The 25,048-nt window shown below is 48.1% G+C and overlaps 1 protein-coding gene across 3 annotated transcripts in view; it reads left to right on the forward strand.

The window, feature by feature from the left end:
* Window positions 1-503: 503 nt before the first annotated feature.
* Window positions 504-25,048, forward strand: part of hdac4 (histone deacetylase 4) — a 780,143-nt gene continuing 755,598 nt past the window's right edge. For all 3 annotated transcript variants that reach the window (XM_072481039.1, XM_072481057.1, XM_072481031.1), the window contains exon 1: window positions 504-633. The gene's annotated coding sequence lies outside the window, so the exon portion shown is untranslated. The remainder of the gene's footprint in view (window positions 634-25,048) is intronic.

Raw genomic sequence — 25,048 nt, forward strand, 5'->3', positions numbered from 1 at the left:
GTACACAACAATGTAGTGCAAAACTGGAAATCAGAAAGAAAAACAGAAAATGTTGCAATTGCTTAGCAAGTCAGGCGCCAGCATCTAGTGAAGTGACAAATGAGTGCTTCAGGCATAACGCTTGATCTGAAGTTCTACAGTTCTGCCTTAGTATCCTGCTACTAGTGTGTGTTAACATCAATAGAGATTAAAAAAGCAAAAATCTGAAACTAAAACAGAAAATGCTGACAACATTAGGCAGGTTAAGTATTTTGATGAAGGAACTACACCTGAAGTTTTACTGACTGACCTGAGTCTCCAGCATTTTCTGTTTTCTTTATTAATATTATAGGGAACATTGCCAGGAACAGGAGAAGTAAGCCATTCAGCTCCTCGAGCTTCATCTGTTCAATTAGATTAAGACTGGTCTATCCACATGTTCCATAACCTTCAATACCCTTGTCTAACAAAAATCCATCAATCTCAATTTGAAATTTTTAGGTGACTTGGACTCTGAATCTACTGGGGAGGGAGATCCAGATTTCAACTCCCCTTTGTGTGATATCACTCCCGAATGGCTTCGCTCTAATTTTAAACTGGCATTGTGCAACAAGATGGGATTAATTGATGACCTCATAGTGAAGGCGACCCAAGGTAACAGTGATAATGCTATGATTGAATTTTACATTGAGTTTGAAGAAAAGAGTAGGTCCAAGACTAATATTTTGAACTTAAATAAAGGCAATTAGGAAATGAAAATGAAAATCGCTTATTATCACAAGTAGGCTTCAAATGAAGTTACTGTGAAAAGCCCCTAGTCGCCACTGTTGCTCTTTCTAGCTTTAGTCTATTTGCTCTGTTTATGTCACCTTTGCTCATGAGTCGCCAGGTATCTTTATGATACCGCCACGTGGTTCAAGTTCAGGTTCTGATTAATAATACAGCACACCGCTTAGTAAGGATTAAAACAACGGTCATTTATTATATACAACAAGCAATATTAATACCCTAATACTACTTTCTATATAACAAACCTATCACTACTGGCCAATACTTAACTTAGGAAGAGCCACCAGGTCAGGGAAACTAATGGCTTGTCCAATCAAATCTGGCCCGCGGGATTCAAAAGGCTGCTACAGGTCGGTGGCTAGGTGTCTCTACCGGATAGCGATCGTTGGATTCAAACTTACGATACACGGTGGCTGGTCTTGCGAAGGTCTCGAGCAGGCGAAGAGGAGAGAGAGAGAGATCTGAACTTGGACCTTTACTTTTGTAGGGCCCAGGGGCTTCCCGCCTCCCGGGGCGGCCCTTGGCCCTGAGTCCCAGGTGATTGGATTCTGTCCCCAGTCTCTGGGGTCGATGTGTCCAATGGTGAGGCGATTCCTCGATCGGGGGGTGGTCGCTCACCTGCCTTTGTTTCGGCCACTGCAGGCGCCGACAGGTCTGGCCCGGTATTCAATTGCTAATATGTTGCAATTGTTCCCGGGGATAGCCGATTTAACTGTGGATGTCTGAGTAGATTAGGTGTAAACAGTCCTGAATGCAACTGCGGATACCTGGGTTGATGGGCTGTTGATAGCCCTGAGTATCGATCTGGGCTACGTTCCCAGAGCTGAATATGCAAACCTGTCTGCAGCTGCCTACTTGTGTCTTTTTGGCTGCTTTTCCCAGCAGTCTTTCGGGTTAGCCGTTTTAAACTGGGTTTTGGCCAGATTAATCGGAACGCAGCCAATTTACATGGCTACACCACATTCTGGCACCTGTTCAGAATTAGAGGAGCACCGAGATCTGTGCCATAAGGAGGTTACAGAGATGGAGGCAGGGTGAGGTAAGTCCATGGAGGAATTCCAAAATGAAATTAAGAATTTTTAAACTGATGTTGCTGAATCAGCAGCCAATATATGTCAGCAAGTAAGAAGTACTTAAATAGAGTTCTGGATGTTTGTAGGGACACCACAGAAGAGTTCTAGATGAGCTTAAGGTGGACGTTATTGTGACAATTCATCCAACACCTGAGCTTTGAATAATCCAACAATGCTCTCCACCTGTCAGTGTTGAGGTGGTTGTTGGGTAGTGCAGTAGTCCAAATCTGTCCTTTTTCTAATGCTGTTCTTTTAGCTGAGACCGTTAAATAGTTCCCAGGGGCATGAATTTGGTTTGATTTGGTTTTATGCTCTTCTGCACCAACTCCTATATCAAATCCAGTTAATTGCAATTTGTTATTGTCCTCCAGCATCACTCAAAAATGTTGTTAAATTATTTTGTATTGAAATTTCTTGAAATAATATGTGTTGCATTGACCAAAGTTTGTTGATCATTGCAATCATTCTATTTTCAAATTTTTTTTTGAATGAATAATTTGGAAATTTATTTGCATGAGCTGACAAATAGACACAACTTAAACAGTTTGCCTAATCATAATTTTTTTTCTGATCACAGCCAATATTCAATTGTCAACCTAGTTTACATGGTACTAGGTTTCCTTTTTCCATTGACTGTTCTGCACTTTTGTTTCATGTAAAATTAAAAAGATAATTATGGTGTAATATATGAGTGATAGTATTGTTGCTCTGTTTCTCTGGTTCTAAATATGGCGGTCAATCTGGTCACCTTCCTTAATCCTAATTATGTTTGCTTTCGAGTCGCCAGGTATCTCTCGATACCGCCACAAGGTTCAAACCAGAATACTGATCAAAGAGTCAATACACCAGTTAGTTCAAAGTCAATACTATTTATTTACACACACAGTAATATCTACTCATGCACTAAGTACTACAAACTAAACTATCTCTAACGCTAACACCTATACTTAGCTTCGGGTGCCCACTCAGTCAGAGGAACAATGGCCATTGTTTGGATCGGAGGTTGTTGGGTTTGAAGAGGTGCAGGAGAACAGCTAAGGTCGTCCGTCTGGTAGCAAGCGTTGACCTTGGACTTACTTGCTTCTGGTGCAGCTGGTGGACAGGTCTCTCCGCTTTGAGAGCCAAATCCAAGAGAGCGATTCTCTCTCGGGGGTTTCTTCTTGGACCCGGAGGGGCTTCGCGCACTTTTGGGCGGACCTTAAACTTGGCCCCAATTAATTGGGCCGTTTCTTGATCACTGGTATTGATCTTGACCAATAAAGGGGTGGGTGCCCTGATGGCTGGGCGTGTCCTAGGTGGCCTAGGGCTGGCATTGTTTACGCTTTCGGTTTGGGGAACTGGCGCCGTGTGTCTGGAGTTAGATCGGTTGCTTCAGTGTCTTTCCTTTGTTCCCGGAGATGGGCCATCAATATGTTAATTGACCTACAGTTTCAGTCTTGTCTGGGAGCTGCCTTCTTAATACGCATACAGGTTCTGTGCCTGCTTGCTTTCTTAACATTGTCCATAGTTCCCTACATTCATTGCGAGCATCCATTTTGTATTCTATAAGTTGCCATCCTAGATGGCTACAGTATTCTCTCCCATCGGCCAGGAACATAAATGTTACTAACACTCCTGACCTGATCCCATACAATATGACAAGGAAGTGATCACGTATCATTGTGCACCAAGGCCTCCTCATCTAGAAATGGAAACAGAAAATTGCAAGGTGGTCCATATAATGCTGAATTTCCTCATGAATCCTTAGGGGATGTATCTAAGCTGAGGCAAAACATCTGTCTTCACGAAATGCATTTTGGATATTGTTTTCTGGATGCAGAGATATTTTACAGAATTAATTTCCCATTTGCATCGCAATCTCACTGGCCACTCCTTTAATTTCAAGGTTTTGGGAGCAATGTGAGGCACTTGCTGCAGGCAGGTGAGGGCTTTTATTAATGTTCATAAGCCAGGGTTTAATGAGACTGATTCAGTATTAACCATGGAGCATGGGAGACGTACACAATACCAATCCCACTGTGGAAAACTGTTGTTAAATGAATGAGGGTTAGTTTAATCAATGAGCGTTACAAGAGACCCTGCAATAGTAAAATTGTGTAAACTATTAATGGTTTCCTTGTGGGACAAGAGAATCAGGAGTATTCTTTTGGGCTTGATCTTGAAACCATGGGTTATTTGTTGCCTAAAATCCCTCTCCCATTCGCAGACCAAAGTTCTAATATTCCAAGTTGATCTGTGATCTTGCATCTGGGAAGTTGGAGAAAATGTATTTACCTCCGTTGCATTTGTTGCAGTGTCTGTCTTTGAGACTTTGCTATCTGAATTAAATTTTTAAAAAATGTAATTAAAACTAGGAAGGAACCTGCGCAACCACCATTTCTTGTTCTTGCCTTTCCTTTGCTCACCCCTTTATCTCACAGATGTTGCAAATTAAAAGAAGCAAAATACTGCAGATGCTGGAATCAGAAACAAGAACAGGGGACGCTGGAAAAACAAAGGGTTTGTGACTTGATGTGTTGACTCTGTTTCTCTCCTGATAGATGTTGGCAGTGGCAGACCTGCTGAGCGTTTCCAGCGCCCTCTTAGAGAGCGTTATGGTATGAAGAGTAAATAAACCAGCAGTGATTGCTTCGCAACTGGGGCCTTGTTAAGGCAGTGAGGCTTTTAAGTTTTAGTTTGGCTAATTTGATTGTAGTTTAAGATAGCTAGTTAGAGAGAAGCAGTTGGTTTTAGAAGGCTAAAGAGGAAACATCTCTCAGCCTTGATAGAAGAAAAGCCATACCATAGAGTAATGGTTAAGAAGATAGATGCTGGAATTCTAAAGTCCAGTTAGATAAGGAATCTAGCGAAATGGAGAGCAGTGAATAAGAAGTCTGGAATAAAGTGAATAGAGACCAAGGTACAATTCAGAAGAATTCAAGGATGAGTAAACAGAGTGTTCTGAGTTAAAGAGACAACTGCAGTAACCAGATTTAAAGTCAGACAGCAGCCTTCAAAAACAAAAGTCTGATGCTATTTTAATACAGTCTGGGAATTGAGAGTAAAAGCAAATGTGAGCAGTTTGCAGAGCAGTCAAGACAAAGAAATCCTAAAGGAGTTGGTGTGAAAACCTATATTGGATTTGCTGTTAAACAAAGTTTCTGTACCACTTTTAACAGCGTCATTTGGAAAACCGGAGATGGATTTCTGAATGAAAGCGCATAATTATGAGAGAGAATTTTTAAAATATATTTTTATTGAATATTTTAAAATTTATATACAAATACAAGAACAGTCCCCCAAAACCCCTACCACCCCAACAGTTGACCATGATCAGCTCCTTAAAATACATAACAAACGGTTGCCATCTTATATAGAACCTCCCAATCCGCCCCCTCAGCTTCTATTTAACTTTCTCCAAATACAAAGATTCCAGGAGGTCCCCCAGCCACACCGAGGCACTGGGTGGAGAAGCTGACCTCCACTCCAGCAGAACCCGCCTGCGAGCCATCAGCGAGGCAAAAGCTAAAACGTCTGCCCCTGCCCCTGCTCCCGCCTGTAACTTCGGCAGCTCTAACACCCCGAATATGGCCTCTAGTGGACACAGCTCCAGTTCCCTGCCTAAGATCGCTGACATGGTGCTGAAGAAAGAGCCCAAAACGTTTGCTTGTTTAGGACATGCCCAGAATGTATGTACGTGATTTGCTGGGCCCCTCCCACACTGTCCGTACTTCTCTTCTACCCCCCCCCTCAAACATCCTGGCCCTCGTTAAGTGTGCCCAATGCACACCTTCAGTTCTATGAGCCCATGCCACGCACAACAAGGTGGCATGCACCCTCCGTAAGGCCTCACACCGCACCCCCTCCTCGATTTCATCCCCTAGCTCCTCCTTCCATTTTGCCTTAATCCCCTCCAGCAAGGCCCCGTCCTCAACCAGCAGCCTCCCATAGGTACCTGAAGTTTTGCCCTCCTCCAACCTGGCCAGAGTCTGCACCCTTTCCACCAATGACAGGGGCGGCACAACCGGAAACGTTGAATAAACCTTCCTCGCAACAAGTACCCGAACGCTTACGGCTGTGCGAGATGAGAGAAATTTTAAAGCGTGTGTTTGGGAGTGGAGTTTGGAAATTCTCACGTGATAAGCATCTGGGGGGGATTCTGAGGAGACATCCACAAACATTTAGAACAAAGAACAAAGAAATGTACAGCACAGGAACAGGCCCTTCGGCCCTCCAAGCCCGTGCCGACCATGCTGCCCGACTAAACTACAATCTTCTACACTTCCTGGGTCCGTATCCCTCTATTCCCATCCTATTCATGTATTTGTCAAGATGCCCCTTAAATGTCACTATCGTCCCTGCTTCCACCACCTCCTCCGGTAGCGAGTTCCAGGCACCCACTACCCTCTGCGTAAAAAACTTGCCTCGTACATCTACACTAAACCTTGCCCCTCTCACCTTAAACCTATGCCCCCTAGTAATTGACCCCTCTACCCTGGGGAAAAGCCTCTGACTATCCACTCTGTCTATGCCCATCATAATTTTGTAGACCTCGATCAGGTCGCCCCTCAATCTCCGTTGTTCCAGTGAGAACAAACCGAGTTTATTCAACCGCTCCTCATAGCTAATGCCCTCCATACCAGGCAACATTCTGGTAAGTCTCTTCTGCACCCTCTCTAAAGCCTCCACATCCTTCTGGTAGTGTGGCGACCAGAATTGAACACTATACTCCAAGTGTGGCCGAACTAAGGTTCTATACAGCTGCAACATGACTTGCCAATTCTTATACTCAATGCCCCGGCCAATGAAGGCAAGCATGCCGTTTGCCTTCTTGACTACCTTCTCCACCTGTGTTGCCCCTTTCAGTGACCTGTGGACCTGTTCTCCTAGATCTCTCTGACTTTCAATACTCTTGAGGGTTCTACCATTCACTGTATATTCCCTACCTGCATTAGACCTTCCAAAATGCATTACCTCACATTTGTCCAGATTAAACTCCATCTGCCATCTCTCCGCCCAAGTCTCCAAACAATCTAAATCCTGCTGTATCCTCTGACAGTCCTCATCGCTATCCGCAATTCCACCAACCTTTGTGTCGTCTGCAAACTTACTAATCAGACCAGTTACATTTTCCTCCAAATAGTTTAGAAATACTACAAACAGCAAAGGTCCCAGCACTGATCCCTACGGAACACCACTGGTCACAGCCCTCCAATTAGAAAAGCATCCTTCCATTGCTACTCTCTGCCTTCTATGAACTAGCCAGTTCTGTATCCACCTTGCCAGCTCACCCCTGATCCCGTGTGACTTCACCTTTTGTACTAGTCTACCATGAGGGACCTTGTCAAAGGCCTTACTGAAGTCCATATAGACAACATCCACTGCCCTACCTGCATCAATCATCTTTGTGACCTCCTCGAAAATCTCGATCAAGTTAGTGAGACACGACCTCCCCTTCACAAAACCATGCTGCCTCTCACTAATATGTCCATTTGATTCCAAATGGGAGTAGATCCTGTCTCGAAGAATTCTCTCCAGTAATTTCCCTACCACTGAAGTAAGGCTCACCGGCCTGTAGTTCCCTGGATTATCCTTGCTACCCTTCTTAAACAGAGGAACAACATTGGCTATTCTCCAGTCCTCCGGGACATCACCTGAAGACAGTGAGGATCCAAAGATTTCTGTCAAGGCCTCAGCAATTTCCTCTCCAGCCTCCTTCAGTATTCTGGGGTAGATCCCATCAGGCCCTGGGGACTTATCAACCTTAATATTTTTTAAGACGCCCAACACCTCGTCTTTTTGGATCTCAATGTGACCCAGGCTATCTACACGCCCTTCTCCAGCCTCAACATCTACCGATTCCTTCTCTTTGGTGAATACTGATGCAAAGTATTCATTTAGTACCTCGCCCATTTCCTCTGGCTCCACACATAGATTCCCTTGCCTATCCTTCAGTGGGCCAACCCTTTCCCTGGCTACCCTCTTGCTTTTTATGTACGTGTAAAAAGCCTTGGGATTTTCCTTAACCCTATTTGCCAATGACTTTTCGTGACCCCTTCTAGCCCTCCTGAGTCCTTGCTTAAGTTCCTTCCTACTTTCCTTATATTCCACACAGGCTTCGTCAGTTCCCAGCCTTTTAGCCCTGACAAATGCCTCCTTTTTCTTTTTGACGAGGCCTACAATATCTCTCGTTATCCAAGGTTCCCGAAAATTGCCATATTTATCCTTCTTCCTCACAGGAACATGCCGGTCCTGAATTCCTTTCAACTGACACTTGAAAGCCTCCCACATGTCAGATGTTGATTTGCCCTCAAACATCCGCCACCAATCTACGTTCTTCAGTTGCCGCCTAATATTGTTACAATTACCCTTCCCCCAATTTAGCACATTCACACATTCATCCGAGGACCACTCTTATCCTTGTCCACCAGCACTTTAAAAATTACTGAATTGTGGTCACTGTTCCCGAAATGCTCCCCTACTGAAACTTTTACCACCTGGCCGGGCTCATTCCCCAATACCAGGTCCAGTACCGCCCCTTCCCTAGTTGGACTGTCTACATATTGTTTTAAGAAGCCCTCCTGGATGATCCTTACAAACTCTGCCCCGTCTAAGCCCCTGGCACTAAGTGAGTCCCAGTCAATATTGGGGAAGTTGAAGTCTCCCATCACCACAACCCTGTTGTTTTTACTCTTTTCCAAAATCTGTCTACCTATCTGCTCCTCTATCTCCCGCTGGCTGTTGACAGGCCTGTAGTAAACCCCCAACATTGTGAATGCACCCTTCTTATTCCTGATCTCCACCCATATAGCCTTACTGCCCTCTGAGGTGTCCTCCCGTAGTACAGCTGTGATATCCTCCCTAACCAGTAGCGCAACTCCGCCACCACTTTTACATCCCCCTCTATCCCGCCTGAAACATCTAAATCCTGGAACGTTTAGCTGCCAATCCTGCCCTTCCCTCAACCAGGTCTCTGTAATGGCAACAACATCATAGTTCCAAGTACTAATCCAAGCTCTAAGTTCAGCTGCCTTACCCGTAATACTACTTGCATTAAAACATATGCACTTCAGGCCACCAGACCCGCTGTATTCAGCAACATCTCCCTGTCTGCTCTGCCTCAGAGCCACACTGTCCCTATTCCCTAGTTCTCCCTCAATGCTCTCACCTTCTGACCTATTGCTCCCGTGCCCACCCCCTGACATACTAGTTTAAACCCTAACCCTGTGACACTAGCAAACCTCGCGGCCAGGATATTTGTGCCTCTCCAGCTTAGATGTAACCCGTCCTTACATAGGTCACACCTGCCCCGGAAGAGCTCCCAGTGGTCCAGATAACGGAAACACTGCCTCCTACACCAGCTGTTTAGCCGCTCTATCTTCCTATTTCTAGCCTCACTGGCACGTGGCACAGGGAGTAATCCCGAGATTACAACCCTAGAGGTCCTGTCTTTTAACTTTCTGCCTAGCTCCATGAACTCCTGCTGCAGGACCTCATAACCCTTCCTGCCTATGTCGTTAGTACCAATATCTACAACGACCTCTGCCTATTTGCCCTCCCCCTTCAGGATGCCCTCTACCCGTTCGGAGACATCCTGGACCCTGGCACCAGGGAGGCAACATGCCATCCTGGAGTCTCTTTCACGTCCACAGAAGCGCCTATCTGTGCCCCTGACTATAGAGTCCCCTATTACTATTGCTCTTCTGCGTTTTGACCTTCCCTTCTGAACATCAGAGCCAGCTGTGGTGCCACTGCTCTAGCTGCTGCTGTTTTCCCCTGATAGGCTACCCTCCCCCGACAGTATCCAAAGGGGTATACCTGTTCGAGAGGGGGACAACCACAGGGGATTCCTGCACTGACTGCCTGCCCTTTCTGGTGGTCACCCATTTCTCTGTCTGCACCTTGGGTGTGACCACATTTATATAAATGTGATCTATGATGCTTTCCGCCACCTGCATGCTCCTAAGTGCGTCCAATTGCTGCTCCAACCGAACCATGCGGTCTGTGAGGAGTTCCAGTCGGGTGCACTTTCTGCAGATGAAGCCATCCGGGATGCTGGAAGCCTCCTGGACCTGCCACATCTCACAGTCCGAGCACGGCACCCCTCTAACTGACATTGCATCAATTAATTAGTAACTTAAAATTACAAGTTTAAAAAATTGTTTTTTAAAAAGTTACTGTTAACTATCTGTTTCCTAGCACTAGATTTCTACTATAAATGTGAAAGCTAAATATAGTACTCTCCGATCTCTGGCTTGGATATCCCGCTAAATTATAATTAAGTAATTATGTTTAATTAGTTACCAATGCTTAATTTTTTTAAATTTAGTGTAGATTCCCAACCAGCCACTCAGGTCACAGCTTTTCTGTGATGTCACTTCAGTTCGCTCTCCCCCCCACCCCCCCCCCCCCCCCCCCCCCACACACGCACACACACAATTTGAAAAGGTAATAAAGTAAAAATGAGTAAAAATCACTTGCTTACCTTCTGAGGGTCTCCGATGTTCTCGGGTTCTCTCCCTGACAGAGACTGCTCCTCCTCCTCCGAACGGCTCCCGAAACTAGGCCGCAATCTTTTTAAATCTCCGCTCCGACTCGCAGCTCCCGCGCTTTTTAAATCTCCGCTCCGACTCGCAGCTCCCGCGCTTTTTAAATCTCCGCTCCGACTCGCAGCTCCCGCGCTTTTTAAATCTCTGCTCCGACTCGCAGCTCCTGCTCTTTTTAAATCTCTGCTCCGACTCGCAGCTCCTGCGCTTTTTAAATCTCCGCTCCGACTCGCAGCTCCTGCTCTTTTTAAATCTCCGTCTAACCCTAACCCTAATTTACATGCAGTTCAGAGTGGAAAGTGTATTTGCCCACAATCATGTGCTTAAAAAGGACTTTGTGTCAATGAGACCATTTCAAATTAACATGTACTTTGTAATCCATGTTAATCCTAAAGCCTGTTAAACTGGGGAGTAAAGGTGTATTGCATTATATTCCAATTTTTTCATGTTTAATAAATATACTTAACGGTGCTGTAACTCTGTTACTCCATGCTTTAAAAAAGTTACGGTCATTTGAGCCAGGGTTTCATTCGAGGATATTCCTGTTCAGTTATCATAGAATTTACAGTAACATCAACTGGGATCATAACTATTCTTATTGCAATTTAAAATATCAGTTTCACTGATGTAGAACGTGTTTGACTTTCTCTAATTGTCAGTAAAATACTAAGATTAATTAGCTTCAGAATGCAAATTGATTTGTTATATGAAGACACCCTTTTTTCCCTCTGTTTTCCGTGTGTTTGCTGCATGTCTTCCACCCCACCCCCCCAGTGACTCATTCTTTCCCAGCTTTAGGCCTCTCATGGTTTTTTTTTGGATTGGCAGGTAGTGGGTGACTCGTGAGCTACCACAGGGATCAGTGCTTAGGCCCCAGGTTTTCACTATATATGTCAATGATTTGGATGTAATATTTCCAAGTTTGCTGATACTGCGAAACTAGGTGAGAATATGAATGGTGAGGAGGATGTTAAGAGGCTTGAAGGCGAAGACCAGTTGAGTGAGTGGGCAAATACACAGCAGATGCAGAATAAAGTGGATAAGTGTGAATTTATTATTTAAATGATGATAGATTGGGAAATGTTGATGTACAAAGAGACCTGGGTGACACCAGCCGCTGAAAGCAAGCATACAGGATCACAGACCATTCGGAAGGCCTTTCCGCTGCCTCGGAAAGGCAACCAGCATAATTAAGGAACCCATGCACCCTGGACATACTCTCTTCCACCTTCTTCCGCCAGGAAAAAGATACAGAAGTTTGAGGTCATGTACCAACCGACTCAGGAACAGCTTCTTCCCTGCTGTCATCAGACTTTTGAATGGACCTACCTTGTATTAAGTTGATCTTTTCTCTACATCCAAGTTATGACTGTAACATTACATTCTGTAGTCTCTCCTTCCTTCCCTATGTACGGTATGCATTGTCTGTATAGCAGCAAGAAACAACACTTTTCACTATACTAATACATGTGACAAATCAAATCAAAGATAGTATTGCCTTCATTGCAAAACGAGTTGAGTTCAGGAACAAGGACGGTTTACTGCAGCCGCACAGTGCCATGATCAGACCACACCTGGAGTATTGTGTGCAGTTTTGGTGGTCTTACCTAAGGAAATACTTACCGTAGAGGGAGTGCAGCAAAGGTTCATCAGACTTATTCCTGAGATGGCAGGATTGTCGTATGAGGAGAGATTGGTTCGTCTCGGACTTTATTCACTGGCGTTTAGAATAATTAGAGGGAATGTTTAAAATTCTGACAGAGTTGGACAAATTGTATGTCGGAACAATGATTTTTCTGGCCTGGGGGGTCTCGGATAAGGAGTCACAGTCCCGGGATATGGGGTAAGCCTTTTAGGACTGTGGTGAGGGGAAACTAGACCTGGACAATATCCAGGCTTGGGCTGACAAGTGGCAAGTAATTTTTGCGCCATTAAAGTGCCAGGCAATGACCATCTCGAACAAAAAGAGAATCTAGCCCCCACTACGTGACATTCAATGGCATTACCATTGCTGAATCCACCACTATCAACATCAGGGGGGGTTACCACTGACCAGAAACTGAACAGGACTAGCCATATAAAAACTGTGACTACATGAGCAAGTCTAAGAATCCTGAGGTGAGTAACTCCCCTCATGTCCACTATCTACAAGGCACAAGTCAGGAGTGTGATGGAATACACTCTGCTTGTCTGGATGAGTGCAACTCCAACACACTCACCATATAGAACAAAACAGACTGCTTCCACAAGCATTCACCCCCTAGCCATGTGTACCATCTACAAGATGCACTGCAGAAACTCACCAAGGTTCCTTATGCAACACCTTCTAACCCATGATCTCTGTCATCTAGAAGGACCACCATCTAGAAGGACAAGGGAACCAGATACATGGAACCTGGAAGTCGCCAGCCAGTGCCATCCACATCCCTGAAATGAATTTTTAAAAAATTTGCATCAAGAGGTGTTGAAGCTATAGAATTCTCTAGGCCAAGTCAGTGAATATATTTAAGAAGGAATTAGGTTTCTGTACTCTAAATGTGTCGAGGTATATTGGGAGAGAGCGATGGCGTTGAGAGAGAGGATCAGTCACGTTCATATTGAATGGTGGGGGCAGTCTTGAAGGGCTAAATGACCTACTCTTCCTCATCCTATTTTCTATGTTTCTAAAAAGTGACATTGTGAAAAGAGAATTTCAGTATTTCGCTATTTGATCAGAGCTGAAAAGCAAATTGTAGGGAAGTGGAAAGAGGAGTCAATCTAGGCATAGTTGGATGATGGATATCATAGAGCAGTTGCAGAAAAGCTACAATGGGCGAGAATGATGCAAGACAAATGCGCATGATATACCATGGCGACAGATCTGGTAGGAATAGCCACACGCGGAGTAGGAGATGGATACTGTGTTGAATGCTATGGTGATGTCTTTAAGATTGAAGTAGGATTACATTCTATGGTAAAGATCAAATAGAATACTTTGATCCGCTAAATATATCAAAGTGATTCAAAGAGAGAGTGATAAGGGAGGCCACCATGAAGCTGGAGGGTGATGCCACATTAGAAAGTTTGAAAGGAAGTGGAGGTTGGAGATGGTGTATTAGTTGATGGGCAGATTTCAATGGTGGTTGATTTGAGGGAGGTGTGGTGAATGATGGCACTTTAAGATGGGGAGGAGGGAAGAGTAACCCAAAGAAAATGTTGGTGAGCGGTGTGCTAACAAGGGTGTGGAGGGGTTTGTGGACTGGGAGCGGGAGTGGGGGGGGGGGGGGGGGGGAGAGAGTGTGTCGAGTGGGTGGGAGGGGAAGAGTGTGTGGAGTGGGTGGGAGGGGAAGAGTGTGTGGAGTGGGTGGGAGGGGAAGAGTGTGTGGAGTGGGTGGGAGGGGAAGAGTGTGTGGAGTGGGTGGGAGGGGAAGAGTGTGTGGAGTGGGTGGGAGGGGAAGAGTGTGTGGAGTGGGTCGGAGGGGAAGAGTGTGTGGAGTGGGTCGGAGGGGAAGAGTGTGGAGTGGGTGGGAGGGATGTGTGTGTGGAGTGGGAGGGGTGGGCTGGGGGTGTGTGTGGGGGGGAGGAGTGGGGGTGTGTGTGTGGGGAGTGGGGTGTGTGTGTGTGTGGGGAGTGGGGTGTGTGTGTGTGGGGAGTGGGGTGTGTGTGGGGAGTGGGGAGTGGGGGTGTGTGTGGGGAGTGGGGGTGTGTGGGGAGTGGGGGTGTGTGTGGGGAGTGGGGGTGTGTGTGGGGAGTGGGGGTGTGTGTGGGGAGTGGGGGTGTGTGTGTGGGGAGTGGGGGTGTGTGTGTGGGGAGTGGGGGTGTGTGTGTGGGGAGTGGGGGTGTGTGTGTGGGGAGTGGGGGTGTGTGTGTGGGGAGTGGGGGGGTGTGTGTGGGGAGTGGGGGGGTGTGTGTGGGGAGTGGGGGGGTGTGTGTGGGGAGTGGGGGGGTGTGTGTGGGGAGTGGGGGGGGTGTGTGGGGAGTGGGGGTGTGTGTGTGGGGAGTGGGGGTGTGTGTGTGGGGAGTGGGGGTGTGTGTGGGGAGTGGGGGGGTGTGTGTGGGGAGTGGGGGGGTGTGTGTGGGGAGTGGGGGGGTGTGTGTGGGGAGTGGGGGGGTGTGTGTGGGGAGTGGGGGGGTGTGTGTGGGGAGTGGGGGGGTGTGTGTGGGGAGTGGGGGTGGGTGTGGGGAGTGGGGGTGTGTGTGTGGGTGTGTGTGGGGAGTGGGTGTGTGTGGGGAGTGGGGGTGTGTGTGTGGGGAGTGGGGGTGTGTGTGTGGGGAGTGGGGGTGTGTGTGGGGGGAGTGGGGGAGGTGGGGGTGTGTGTAGGGGGAGTGGGGGAGGTGGGGGTGTGTGTGGGGGGAGTGGGGGTGTGTGTGGGGGGAGTGGGGGTGTGTGTGGGGGGAGTGGGGGGAGTGGGGGTGTGTGTAGGGGGAGTGGGGGAGGTGGGGGTGTGTGTAGGGGGAGTGGGGGTGTGTGTGGGGGTGTGTGGGGGGAGTGGGGGTGTGTGTGGGGGGAGTGGGGGTGTGTGTGGGGGGAGTGGGGGTGTGTGTGGGGGGAGTGGGGGTGTGTGGGGGGGAGTGGGTGTGTGTGGGTGTGTGGGGGGGAGAGTGGGTGTGTGTGGGTGTGTGGGGGGGAGAGTGGGTGTGTGGGGAGTGGGGGTGTGTGGGGGGGGGGAGAGTGGGTGTGTGTGTGTGGGGAGTGGGGGTGTGCCTTGGTTCAAACATGGACTAAACACCAGTAGTAAGGTGAGAGTGACTGCCCTTGATATCAAAGCAGCATTTGACCGAGTGTTCATCAAGAAGCCATGGCAACACTGGCCCATGGTAATCAGGGGAAGATTCTCTGCTGGTTGGAGTCATACTTGGCAAAAAGGAAGATGTGGGGGTTGGAGGTCAATCATTTCAACTCCAGGTCATCATTGCAGAAGTTCCTCAGGGTAGTGTACTAGGCCCAACTATCTTCAGCTGCTTCACCAATGACCATCCACAATAAAGTCAGAAATGAGGATATTAGCTGATGACTGCGCATTGTTCAGCATCATTTGCGACTCCTCAGGTACCGTAGCAGTCCATGTTAGAGCATCTGGTAGGCAATGGAAATTCTGTTTTTTCCCCACAGTATCTTTTATCTTTGTTCCCTTGAAACAAGGAGTGAATTTCGGGAGACATCTGTCAGTGCCATTTAATATATAACAAAGATTTAATGCCTTTTTCTTGGCTTCCCTTTGCTTATATGGGATGGTTATTTAAATAGTGAGTATTCCAGACTTTGGGTTGCAATGCTATCGGTATTGATTTGCTTAGTGATTAACAACCAACAAACGAGTTATGCAGCTACCTCTGACCATTTTTCCAGTCAGCAAATGCTGTTGAAATGCTAATTCTTTTCATTGCTCATAATGAAATGATAAAATCGTTGTTTGTATTTCTTCTCCAACATTTAAAAATTTATTTTAAACTTCTTGAATGATGCAACATTTTAACAAAACAAAGAACAAAGAAATGTACAGCACAGGAACAGGCCCTTCGGCCCTCCAAGCCCGTGCCGACCATACTGCCCGACTAAACTACAATCTTCTACACTTCCTGGGTCCGTATCCTTCTATTCCCATCCTATTCATATATTTGTCAAGATGCCCCTTAAATGTCCCTATCGTCCCTGCTTCCACTACCTCCTCCGGTAGCGAGTTCCAGGTACCCACTACCCTCTGCTTAAAAAAACTTGCCTCGTACATCTACTCTAAACCTTGCCCCTCTCACCTTAAACCTATGCCCCCTAGTAATTGACCCCTCTACCCTGGGGAAAAGCCTCTGACTATCCACTCTGTCTATGCCCCTCATAATTTTGTATACCTCTATCAGGTCGCCCCTCAACCTCCTTCGTTCCAGTGAGAACAAACCAAGTTTATTCAACCGCTCCTCATAGCTTATGCCCTCCATACCAGGCAACATTCTGGTAAATCTCTTCTGCACCCTCTCTAAAGCCTCCACATCCTTCTGGTAGTGTGGCGACCAGAATTGAACACTATACTCCAAGTGTGGCCTAACTAAGGTTCTATACAGCTGCAACATGACTTGCCAATTCTTATACTCAATGCCCCGGCCAATGAAGGCCAGCATGCCGTATGCCTTCTTGACTACCTTCTCCACCTGTGTTGCCCCTTTCAATGACCTGTGGACCTGTACTCTTAGATCTCTTTGACTTTCAATACTCTTGAGGGTTCTACCATTCACTGTATATTCCCTACCTGCATTAGACCTTCCAAAATGCATTTACCTCACATTTGTCCGGATTAATCTCCATCTGCCATCTCTCCGCCCAAGTCTCCAGACAATCTAAATCCTGCTGTATCCTCAGACAGTCCTCATCGCTATCCGCAATTCCACCAACCTTTGTGTCGTCTGCAAACTTACTAATCAGACCAGTTACATTTTCCTCCAAATCATTTATATATACTACAAACAGCAAAGGTCCCAGCACTGATCCCTGTGGAACACCACTGGTCACAGCCCTCCAATTAGAAAAGCATCCCTCCATTGCTACCCTCTGCCTTCTATGGCCTAGCCAGTTCTGTATCCACCTTGCCAGTTCACCCCTGATCCTGTGTGACTTCACCTTTTGTACTAGTCTACCATGAGGGACCTTGTCAAAGGCCTTACTGAAGTCCATATAGACAACATCTACTGCCCTACCTGCATCAATCATCTTAGTGACCTCCTCGAAAAACTCTTATCAAGTTAGTGAGACACGACCTCCCCTTCACAAAACCGTGCTGCCTCTCACTAATACGTCCATTTGCTTCCAAATGGGAGTAGATCCTGTCTCTAAGAATTCTCTCCAGTAATTTCCCTACCACTGACGTAAGGCTCACCGGCCTGTAGTTCCCGGGATTATCCTTGCTACCCTTCTTAAACAGAGGAACAACATTGGCTATTCTCCAGTCCTCCGGGACATCTCCTGAAGACAGCGAGAATCCAAAGATTTCTGTCAAGGCCTCAGCAATTTCCTCTCCAGCCTCCTTCAGTATTCTGGGGTAGATCCCATCAGGCCCTGGGGACTTATCTACCTTAATATTTTTTAAGACACCCAACACCTCGTCTTTTTGGATCACAATGTGACCCAGGCTATCTACACCCCCTTCTCCAGACTCAACATCTACCAATTCCTTCTCTTTGGTGAATACTGATGCAAAGTATTCATTTAGTACCTCGCCCATTTCCTCTGGCTCCACACATAGATTCCCTTGCCTATCCTTCAGTGGGCCAACCCTTTCCCTGGCTACCCTCTTGCTTTTTATGTACGTGTAAAAAGCCTTGGGATTTTCCTTAACCCTATTTGCTAATGACTTTTCGTGACCCCTTCTAGCCCTCCTGACTCCTTGCTTAAGTTCCTTCCTACTTTCCTTATATGCCACACAGGCTTCGTCTGTTCCCAGCCTTTTAGCCCTGACAAATGCCTCCTTTTTCTTTTTGACGAGGCCTACAATATCACTCATCATCCAAGGTTCCCGAAAATTGCCGTATTTATCCTTCTTCCTCACAGGAACATGCCGGTCCTGTATTCCTTTCAACTGACACTTGAAAGCCTCCCACATGTCAGATGTTGATTTGCCCTCAAACATCCGCCCCCAATCTATGTTCTTCAGTTCCCGCCTAATATTGTTATAATTAGCCTTCCCTCAATTTAGCACATTCATCCTCGGACCACTCTTATCCTTGTCCACCAGTACTTTAAAACTTACTGAATTGTGGTCACTGTTACCGAAATGCTCCCCTACTGAAACATCTACCACCTGGCCGGGCTCATTCCCCAATACCAGGTCCAGTACCGCCCCTTCCCTAGTTGGACTGTTTACATATTGTTTTAAGAAGCCCTCCTGGATGCTCCTTACAAACTCCGCCCCGTCTAAGCCCCTGGCACTAAGTGAGTCCCAGTCAATATTGGGGAAGTTGAAGTCTCCCATCACCACAACCCTGTTGTTTTTACTCTTTTCCAAAATCTGTCTACCTATCTGCTCCTCTATCTCCCGCTGGCTGTTGGGAGGCCTGTAGTATACCCCCAACATTGTGACTGCACCCTTCTTAAGATCTGCTTTACACTGTTTGCTGTTGGAGAAAAGAATTAACAGTAATCTTTTCATCACCGGAATTGTGCACGATTTGATATTTCACTTAGTGATAAAATTCTTTCATCATAACACGATAACCAGCTGGGTGAAAAACAAAGGGAGACTTCCGGGTGCGGCTATGCAGAGCTAGGTCGCATATTCGGTAGCTCCCGCTTGGAACGGACTTTTGGGCTCTTTTACAGGGCCCCCACGGCATTTGTTTGACATTTCCCGGTGTGGGAAGAAGACGGCAGAATTTCCCTGACACTGTCCCCCAGGAATGTTATGTCTTTTGGCTACCAGACCCGGCAGAAACAGTAAAAGATTTGGCTTGAGCTGCAGCAATAGACAAAGGCCTCTTCCAGCATGCAAGCGGGGGAAGGGCAAGCTTAAAGCTGCAATCTGACTTGACTCTATCAAAGGTGAATTCTAGCAGCAGAGGGAACAACTGTGAAAAGATCTACCAAGGCCATTGAAGAAGCAGGGACGAGGCTTCCGGTGGCGGCCATGGAGGAGTAGGTCGCGCATTCGGCAGCTCCCGTCTGGAACGGACTTTCAGACCTTTTTCAGGAGTTTCTATAGACTTTTTGGGTCAGACTGGTGAAGCGAACACTGCCAAAAGGATTCCCCCTCGACTTCCGGTTGCGGCTATGCGGAGCTAAGCCGCATGATTCGGCAGCTCCCGCTACCACGGACTTTCGGGCTCGTTAGGGGAGCCCCAACGGAACTTTTTTTTTTTTTTGACGCAACCCGTGGGGAAGGGAAGAGAGAGGTCCCCCTCCAACTTCTATGAAACGGACCAGAAGTGTAACGGCCAAAGGAGCGGCACTGGAGCAACGGGAGAAGCGAGGGAAAGAAAACAAAATGGCAGTGGCCAGGGACAAAGGGGAGCTGCAGGAGTTCATCAAGCGCTGCTTCGAAGAGCAGCGCAAGGAGATGTTGGCGCCTATGCTTTCGGCAATTGAAGGACTCGGGATCACCCAGAAGGCCCACGAAGCTAAGATCCAGGAGGTACAGAAAAGAGTCAGTCAGAACGAGGACGAGCCCGTGGGCCTGGCAGTGAGAGTGAAGCAGAACGAGGCGCTACACAAGAGGTGGGCGGGAAGACTCGAAAACCTGGAGAACAGGTCGAGGAGAAAGAATCTTTGGATCCTGGGTCTCCCTGAAGGAGCGGAGGGGGCCGATGCCAGGACATACGCAAGCACGATGCTCGGGGCGATGATGGGCAAGGAGGCCCCTTCGAGGCCGCTGGAGTTGGACGGGGCACACCGGGTGCTGGCGAGGAGGCCCCGGGCAAATGAGCCGCCAAGGGCGATGGTGGTGAGTTTCCACCGGTTCACGGACAGAGAGTGGGTCCTGAGATGGGCCAAGAAGGAGCGGAGCAGTAAGTGGGACAATGCAGAGATCCGAGTATACCCGGACTGGAGCACGGAGGTTGCAAAGCGGAGAGCGGGTTTCAACCGGGCCAAAGCGGCGTTGTACCGGAAAGAAGTGAAATTCGGAATGCTGCAGCCAGCGCGACTGTGGGTCACATACAAGGGCCAACACTATTACTTCGAAACGCCTGAAGAGGCGTGGGCCTATGTACAAGCCAAAAAGTTAGACTCTGAGGGTTTGTGAGGGTGGGGGGGGGATGTTTTGGGGTTTGATGTGTGATGGTTGTTGTATATAGGGGGTCAATCACGCGCAGGAAATGTTACATGGGCTGGAGGAGAGAGACAAGGCCGCGACAGGACCTGCGCCAGAGGGGGCGGAGCGGGCTTTGGAAAGCGTGGGGTGTTTTCCCACGCGCGGGAAGAAAGGCGGGAAGGGGAACGAAGGAATGCATATGGATTGGGAGACTCCCACGCGGGGAGGTCAATGGGACGGCGGGGGAAGCCGGGGTCAGCAGGCGTCAGCTGACTTACAGGAGTGACATGGGGGGGGGAGCAAACAAGCTAGACAGGTGTCTACCGGGGGGGGGGGGGGGGGGAAGGGTTGCTGCTGCACTGGCCGAAAGGGAATGGGACACAGAAGAGGTGGTCGGGACGGGGTCCCCCCTCTGGCGGACTGGAGGGTGAGGGAGGCATGGACACGGGACTGGCCCAGAAAAGGAGATGGCTAGTTGGCGGGGGGGGTGAGAGCCCCTCCAATTCGGCTGATAACGTGGAATGTGAGGGGCCTGAATGGGCCGGTGAAGAGGGTTCGAGTGTTCGCGCACTTAAAGGGACTGAAGGCGGACGTGGCCATGCTCCAAGAGTCACACCTGAAGGTGGCGGACCAGGTCAGGCTAAGAAAGGGATGGGTAGGACAGGTATTCCACTCTGGACTGGACGCGAAGAATAGAGGGGTGGCAATATTGGTGGGAAAGCGGGTGTCATTTGAGGCCAAGACTATTGTAGCGGACAATGGAGGGCGATATGTAATGGTGAGCGGTAGGCTGCAAGGGACGTGGGTGGTGTTGGTAAACGTATACAGCCCGAACTGGGATGATGCAGGATTCATGAAGCGCATGCTGGGGCGCATTCCGGACCTGGAGATAGGAGGCCTGATAATGGGAGGGGACTGCAATACAGTGTTGGATCCAGCACTGGACCGCTCCAAATAAAGGACTGGAAAGAGGCCGGCGGCGGCCAAGGTACTTAAGGGGTTTATGGATGGGGGGAGTGGACCCATGGCGGTTTGCAAGGCCGCAGGCCAGGGAATTTTCTTTCTTCTCCCATGTACACAAAGCCTACTCCCGGATAGATTTCTTTGTTCTGGGTAGGGCGCTCATCCCAAGGGTGGAGGGGACGGAGTATTCGGCTATAGCCGTTTCGGACCATGCCCCGCACTGGGTGGAACTGGAGCTGGGAGAGGAGAGGGACCAACGCCCATTGTGGCAGCTGGATGTGGGACTGCTGGCGGACGAGGTGGTGTGTGGGAAGGTGAGGGGGTGTATCGAAAGGTACTTGGAGGCCAACGACAACGGGGAGGTGCGGGTGCGAGTGGTATGGGAGGTGTTGAAGGCGGTGATCAGGAGAGAGCTAATTTCCATTAGGGCTCATAGGGAGAAGACAGAGGGTATGGAAAGGGAGAGGTAGTGGGGGAGATTTTGAGAGTGGACAGGAGATATGCAGAGGCCCCGGAGGAAAGATTATTTGGGGAAAGACGACGGCTCCAGACGGAGTTTGACCTGTTGACCACAGGGAAGGCGGAGGCACAGTGGAGGAAAGCGCAGGGGGCGACCTACGAGTACGGGGAAAAGGCTAGTCGGATGCTGGCACACCAGCTCTGTAAGAGGATGGCAGCAAGGGAAATAGGGGGAGTCAAAGATGGAAGGGGAGCCACGGTTCGGAGTGCGACGAAAATAAACGAGGTATTCAAGGCCTTTTATGAAGAGCTGTACAGATCCCAGCCCCCAGCGGGGGAAGAGGGGATGAGACGATTCCTAGATCAGCTGAGATTCCCGAGGGTGGAGGAGCAAGAGGTGGCTGGTTTGGGGGCACCAATTGGGTTGGAGGAGCTGAGCAAGGGTTTGGGGAGCATGCAGGCGGGGAAGGCCCCGGGACCGGACGGATTCCCGGTGGAGTTCTTTGTATTACAGGCGGGGGACCAAGAAAGAGGGATAGGGGACCTACCGCTGAGGAGGGCGGAGGGGAGCATTCGGTATCTGGGGATCCAGATAGCCAGGAGTTGGGGGACCCTACATAAACTGAATCTGACGAGGTTGGTGGAGCAAATGGAGGAGGATTTCAAAAGATGGGACATGTTACCGCTCTCGCTGGCGGGTAGAGTGCAGTCGGTCAAAATGGTGGTCCTTCCGAGGGTTTTGTTTGTGTTTCAGTGCCGTCCCATCGTGATCACTAAGGCCTTTTTTAAGAGAGTAGGCAGGAGTATTATGGGGTTTGTGTGGGCGAATAAGACCCCGAGAGTAAGGAGAGGGTTCCTGGAACGCAGTAGGGACTGAGGAGGGTTGGCGCTGCCAAACCTGGGGAGCTACTACTGGGCAGCAAATGTGGCGATGATCCGCAAGTGGGTTATGGAGGGAGAGGGGGCGGCATGGAAGAGGATGGAGATGGCGTCCTGTAAAGGAATGAGCCTGGGGGCGTTGGTGATGGCAACGCTGCCGCTCTCGCCGACAAAGTATACCACGAGCCCGGTGGTGGCGGCAACGCTAAGGATCTGGGGCCAGTGGAGACGACACCGGGGTGCAATGGGAGCATCAGTGTGGTCCCTGATCAGGGGTAACCACCGGTTTGTCCCGGGGAAGATGGACGGGGGGTTCCAGAGCTAGCATCGGGTGGGGATTGGAAGAATGGGGGACCTGTTCATCGCCGGGACGTTTGCGAGCCTAGGGGCACTGGAGGAGAAGTTCGAGTTACCCCCCGGGAAATGCCTTTAGATATATGCAGGTGAGGGCTTTTGTGAGGCGACAGGTGAGGGAATTGCTCTTGGCACAAGAAGTTCAAGATAGGGTGATCTCGGGTATATGGGTCGGGGAGGGCAAGGTGTCGGAAATACACCAGGAGTTGAAAGAAGAGGGGGAAGCGCTGGTAGAAGAGTTGAAGGGTAAATGAGAGGAGGAGCTGGGGGAGGAGATCGAGGAAGGTCTGTGGGCTGATGCCCTAGGTAGGGTTAATTCCTCCTCGTGTGCCAGGCTCAGCCTGATACAATTTAAGGTGGTCCACAGAGTGCACTTGACTGGGGCGAGGTTGAGTAGGTTCTTTGGGGGTGGAGGACAGATGTGGAAGGTGCTCAGGGAGCCCGGCGAACCATGTCCATATGTTTTGGTCATGCCCGGCACTGGAAGGGTTCTGGAGAGGAGTGGCGGGAGCAATATCTCTCAGGTGGTGAAAGTCCGGGTCAAGCCAAGCTGGGGGCTAGCAATATTTGGAGTAGTGGACGAACCGGGAGTGCAGGAGGCGAAAGAGGCTGGCATTCTGGCTTTTGCGTCCCTAGTAGCCCGGCGAAGGATCTTGCTAATGTGGAAGGAGGCGAAGCCCCCCAGCCTGGAGGCCTGGATAAATTATATGGCTGGGTTCATAAAGTTGGAGAGGATTACGTTCGCCTTGAGAGGGTCTGCTCAGGGGTTCTACAGGCGGTGGCAACCGTTCCTAGACTATCTCGCGGAGCGTTAGAGGAAGGTCGGTCAGCAGCAGCAGCAACCTGGGGGGGGGGGGGGGTACTGCCTGGGAGGGTGGATGAGCAAGAGATAACATAAAGGGTTGAGGAAACTGGCACGTACGGTGAGGGCCAGTGTACAAAGCTGAGTAAAAATATCATTTTGCCATGTATATATCTTGCTCTGTGCGATTTCTCGTTTTTTTGTTACGAGGGGGGGGTTATTGTTTGTAAGGGAGAAAAATTGTGTTAAAAAACTTTTAATAAATATATTTAAAAAAAAAAAGAAAAACAAAGGGACATGTTGAATCTAATAGTCATATGACTGAATTGTTTATCCTTTGTACTTCTTTGGGCTGCTCTTTTGCATTGCCATGTGAACTTGTTACAGGGTGTAGTTCAGTGCTTTTGTTGTCTGGTCGCACTATTACATAATTGTTTCAGATTCTTCACTCTGTTTTAATTTATTCCAATACAATAGTTTAAGATGTACACATTTGCAATTGCAAATGAATTAGATTTATAAATATTAAATTTAAATCTCCTTTTGGTTCATTAATTTCCTATTAGAAAATTGATACCAGAAAACACCTTTTTTTATTGGGTTTTTGAACATAGTACATTTACAGTTATGTACACAGAATGGAATATATTTTTAAAAACTGGTAGGATATTGTACACCATCTCAGAAACAGCAACTCTGTACAGTTAGCAATATTATGTTTAACAAATAAATAGACACATGTTTGTGGAGGGAGGGGGTGGGGGTGGAAACTGGGGGAGGTATATATACATTTGATTGTCGGTGAAACAATTACAGTAGTTGTGTCCAATACAGAGAGGGCAATACGAGAATGGATCTGGTGTTGGTGTTGTTACTTGCTGCAGTGTTTTACTTGATAGATTTGAACTCAAGCAAACCCAGGCCCTTTTGCATTTTGCTCATGATGAAATTAAGTGGGACTGGTTTTATTCAGGCACCAAAGTTTTCAGGAACAACAACTTGCATTTATATAGCCTCTTTAATGTAGCAAAATGTCCCAAGGTGCTTCACAGCAGTGTTATTACAAAACAATTGACACTGAGCCACACAAAAAGGAGACTTGCAATTATGTAGTTGATCTGATGCCCCAAAGCCCTTTACCGCCAATTAAGTATTTCTGAAATGTGAATACTGTCCTAATGTAGGAAGCACGAGAGCCTAAATTATTCCACCTCAAATACCGCAAACCGATTAAAAATTTTTTTAGGGATGTTAATTCAGGGACATTGGAGATAAGCCTTTTTTCATAATAAAGTGTTGCAATCTTTTCCATTTGAGTGAGCAGATGGGGCCTTGGTTTAATGTCTTGTCTGAATAATAGTACCTTCAAATGTTCGGCATTCCCTCAGTACTGTGCAGGACTGTCAGCATAAACTTTCATGCTCTACTCTCTGACATGGGACTTGGACCCACAATCTTCTGACTCAAGGTCAAGAGTGCAATCAATTGAACCAAGGAGACATTGAGAAAGGTGAC

This window comes from Scyliorhinus torazame, chromosome 2 (assembly GCF_047496885.1).
Source record: "Scyliorhinus torazame isolate Kashiwa2021f chromosome 2, sScyTor2.1, whole genome shotgun sequence".
NCBI classification, from domain to species: Eukaryota; Metazoa; Chordata; class Chondrichthyes; order Carcharhiniformes; family Scyliorhinidae; genus Scyliorhinus; species Scyliorhinus torazame.